Genomic DNA, 5,122 nt, shown 5'->3' on the forward strand with positions numbered 1-5,122 from the left:
CTTTTGTCTATGAATATACATAAGAGAAATATATTGTGAACGTGTAAAGCTTAGTGAAAACATGTGACTTTTTACTTAGGCTTACTATTACAACATTTATTCAGGAAATTTAGACACATAATGGGAGAAATACATTATCATAAATTGATAGCACCTATGGTAACTATTATAAAGTATGACATTTAAAAAATACAAAGAACTCAGTCAAACTAAATCAAATTTTATACTCTTCTATTTTAGATTTCTGCCTACATGCTATTCATTTAAACTCATCAGATCTCAAAATGAATTTTTTTTAAAACTGAGACAAGGTCTCCTTCTGTCACCCAGGAGGGAATGCAGTGGTGCAAACATGGCTCACTGCAGCCTTGACCTCCTAGGCTTAATCGATTTCCCATCCTCAGTCTCCAGAGAAGGTGGGATTACAGGAATGTGCTACCATACCTACCTAATTTTGTAGTTTTTGTAGAGACAGGATTTAGCCATGTTTCACAAGCTGTCCTTTAACTTCTGGACTCAAGTGGCCCACAGTAAATATTAGTAAGTGTGAGGTAAAGTATGTTAGAAATATTATATTTCTGAAATGAAAACTGTGACTTCAATTGGATACTTTCAGTGGACTAAGGTTCAAAAATATGAGGTGAATGATACACATATGCCCTACATTTCTGCAGTGACTTAAGTTGAAACATAACCTTGAATGCTATAAATACAAGAAAACCAGTATCCTCAGTGGACACTTTTTCTATTCAAACATTGATAAAATGTGAGGAAATCATTAGTAAAAATATAAGGAAAAATATGATTTTTAAGATGCTATATGGAATATTGGTCCTTATATGAATTTTTTTAAGAATTTTTTTAAGTGTTTGCAAAGTTAATTAAACTTTGTGGTTTCCTTTCTAAATTACATTTGGCATACTAGTGAAATAACTGATTCCCTGTACAATTATTTCTGAACATATTAATCCTTGGCTCTATGAAAATTCTCATTACTTTTCTGAATTTTTCCCGACAGCCTTATTTTCCACTCCTCAAAGGTTTTTTTGTACCTATATGTAAAAGCATAAACATTTCTACATACACAGGTTTACACACACACACACACAGAGACACACGCGTGTGCGTGCACACACACACAAACACACTTTCTCTATTTCTCTCTCTCTCCTCTCTCTCCTTCTGTCTAAATGTCATTGTATTAATTTGTATTTTATTTTTGAGCTGTTGACATATTAAGCTAACCTATTTGTCACCTTTTCACCTTTACTCAATTCAGAAATGATCAAATTTTCTCCAAAGGACAATTTTATTTTTTGGTTTAGAATAGAAGAATATACTTGCTATAGGTCAGGTATGAGTAACAGAAATGGAAGATATGAGATGACAGTGGGCATTGGGGAGCAGAAAATAGCATGGATGTTAATAAATACTAATGGGTTTGACACAGTCATGGAAGAAATTCTGCTGAACTAAAAGAAGTTATTAAGTCTTTTGCAAAGGATCTTGAAAAGCTTTACTCCAGAATAGCTGTTTGAGTTCAGCAAATATATCTGCAGAAGAATTCCTAGGATTGTGAAAAGTAATGTGACTATATATGCATATAACAAGAGGGCTTATTCAAGAATAAGGAAGTTGTGATCATCACATTGTATAGACTTCTTAAGTGAGAAAAGAGGATGCATTTCCAGTAGAAGTAGTTTTTGTAATTTCAACTTCTTAATACATACTTATATTGCCATGAATATTTTACAATGTCACTGTGTCAATGTCATCTATATTACTATTTCTTTGACACAGCATATGCCCAACCCCTGTTACTCTAAGCATCTTTTTAAAATGTCTAATGAAATATTCATTCAGCTTTACATTTTAGAAAAGATCACAGTGGGTAACCTTAACATAAAATACATTGAGTTTTATAAAGTTTCTGTTTTACTTTGAGGATCTTCATTTAATTGTGAGATAGGTCTAAGGGGGGCAGGGATCTGGACAGCAAATATGATATTCTTCAGGTGCCACCCCATGTGTGCAAGCACATTTGTCTCTGTAGAGTAAGACACTCCTTGGCATACGGCTACAACTTGGACAGGAGGTTTGAGTAAAAAATCCTTGATTTAATATTAGATTAATCCTGATATAAAGTCATTTCTCAGCTTTTGTGAGTAGGCTGAATTTACGCAATTAGCTTAACTGCTGAAAATATCAGTTTCTTCACTAGGAAATTGATATATAAACACTCTTTTTACAGTTTTTTTATGTAAATTCATTCATTCTTTTAGATAACAAATCTTAATTCAGTATTTACTAGTTTCCATGCATAGTTCCAGAAATTGTGACTATATCTCCGAGAGGCACTGTTTTAATCATACTTATATTCCAGGGGATGAAATAAAAAATAATTAATTAAACCCATTAATGGATAATATAATATAAGTTATTGATAAGTGATGTGGGCAAGAATTGTTATAGTAACAGGACAGGGTGACAGCAGATTCTATTTGGAAAAGCAGTTAGTAAATAACTTGCAATGAGGTAATGTGAATATACTATATAGCATACATTCTCAAAAAGCAGTGGTTATTAGTTTTATCATCAGGATTTATAACCACAGAAAATCTATAGAATATGTCAAATTTTTAAAATATATCACTAGTTGAGAGGGATGGGCACAGTGGCTCATTCCTGTAATCCCAGTACTTTAGGAAGCCGAGGCTGATGGATCACTTGAGTCCAGGAGCTGGAGACCCACCTGGGCAACATGGCAAAACCCATCTTTATTAAAAATACAACAAATAAAAAGGATTAACAAGAAGTGGTGTGGTAGCACACACCTGTAGTCCAAGCTACTCTAAGGCTGAGGTAGGAAAAGCTATTGAGCCTGGGAGGTTAAGGCAGAGTAAGCCATGATTCAGCAGTATATCCAGCCTAGTGACCAGAGTGAGATCTTTTCTCAAAAAAAAAAAAATTACATATATATGACTAGTTGAAAATTATTTATTCAGATGATCTCTCTCCCTTGTCACTGCACTTATTAGCATTTTATGTTTCTTAATCCAATGTTAAGCACAAACAGTAAGTGTTAAGGCAAAGATTTGTCTGAAAACACTTGTTAAGCATTGTCAGACACCATAATCATTCTTAATAAGGGATCTACATTTTTGTATTAATATCTATATTTAATTTTAAAAGAAAAATAATTTCTTTATAAAAAAAATTTCTAAACTGTTGTAATTATTCAAATTGAAAATTTAAATAAAGTAACCAAGCTGTTGCTCTATAAAATTACACTAGGACCTAGAAATAGAAATTCCATTTGACCCAGCAATCCCATTACTGGGTATATATCCAAAGGATTATAAATCGTTCTACTATATGGACATGTGCACACGAATGTTCATTGCAGCATTGTTTACAATAGCAAAGACCTGGAACGAACCCAAATGCCCATTGATGATAGACTGGACAGGGAAAATGTGGCACATATACACCATGGAATATTATGCAGCCATCAAAAATGATGAGTTTGTGTCCTTTGTAGGGACATGGATGAACCTGGAAACCGTCATTCTCAGCAAACTGACAGAAGAGCAGAAGATCAAACACCGCATGTTCTCACTCATAGGCGAGTGTTGAACAATGAGAACACATGGACATAGGGAGGGAGTACTACAAGCTGGGGTCAGTTGGGGGGAAATAGGGAGGGACGGTGGGGGGTGGCGAGTTGAGGAGAGATAGCAAGGGGAGAGATGCCAGATGTAAGTGATGGGGAGGAATGCAGCAAATCACACTGCCACGTGTGTACCTATGCAACAATCTTGCATGTTCTTCACATGTACCCCAAAACCTAAAATGCAATAAAATAAATAAATGGAAAAAAAAGTTACACAAAAACAATCTGAAAGACTTCCAAATTTATACTCAAAATATACAATGTAAATATCTAGAAATAATATTAAACACTGAAAAATTATTTGAGGAAATACTTGAATAAGAAGGGTGGATTTAACAGTATATTTTATACTAAATTTGGTTGCTGGTAATACTTAAGTTTCATCTTCTTTTCCCCACCTGCTACCATGAAAACAGAACGAAAACCAAGAATTTACATGTTCCTGTAGTGCCAATATTAAAGAAGGAGGACCCAGGAAGCATGAGTGTGAATAAAAATTCAACATAAAGAGTGCATTATTGAGGGAAACTGGGAGTCCGTTGGGACCTTCTAAACTTCCTTTGGGATCTTTTAAAAGCATATAGAATGTTTTCCAAAATTATCTGAGCATCAAGGATTAACAAGAGGAAGTATTATATTAACAGTATTAACAGGAAGAAGGATCAATTGTCTCTCTTTTCCCATTGGTCAAGGTTTTGCGTTTGGGGAGAAAATCACTTACATTTCAAAGTTCTGCATGTTCATTTAAAGAAGATTTTAGAGACACTAGCTGTATTTTTTTAGCTTTTGTTTTAGTTTTGGGGATACATGTGCAGGTTTGTTATACAGTTAAATTGCATGTTGTCGCATTTGGTGTCAGATTATTTCATCTCTCAGATAATAAGAATAGTACCTATAGGTTGTTTTTCAATACTCACCCTCCTCCTACCCTCCACCCTTTAGTGGGCCCCAGTGTCTGTTGTTCCCTTTTTGTGTCCACGTGTACTTGATGTTTAGTTCGCATTTATAAGTGAGCACATGAGGTACTTAAGTTTTCTGTTACTGTGTTAGTTTGCTTAGAATAATGGCCTCTCGCTCCATCCATGTTTCTGTGAAGGACATGATCTCATTCTTTTTCTATTGCTGAGTAGTATTTTCTGGTGTATATGTACCACATACTACTATTGGTGCACATCCAGGTTGATTTCATGTCTCTGCTACTGTGAATATTGCTGCAGTAAACCTACATGTGCATGTCTCTTTATGGTAGAATAATTTGTATTCCTTTGGGTATATACACAAATAATGGGATTGCAGGGTGGAATAGTAATTCTGTTTTAAATTATTTCAGCAGTCTCTAAACTGCTTCCCAGAATGGCTGAACTAATTTACATTCCAATGAGCAATGTTTAAGCTCTTTTAAGCTTTCTCTTCTTCTTTTTTTTTTTTTTTTTTTTTTTTTTTTTTTTT

Source organism: Cebus imitator, unplaced genomic scaffold, assembly GCF_001604975.1.
Source record: "Cebus imitator isolate Cc_AM_T3 unplaced genomic scaffold, Cebus_imitator-1.0 Scaffold377, whole genome shotgun sequence".
In the NCBI taxonomy this organism is placed as follows: domain Eukaryota; kingdom Metazoa; phylum Chordata; class Mammalia; order Primates; family Cebidae; genus Cebus; species Cebus imitator.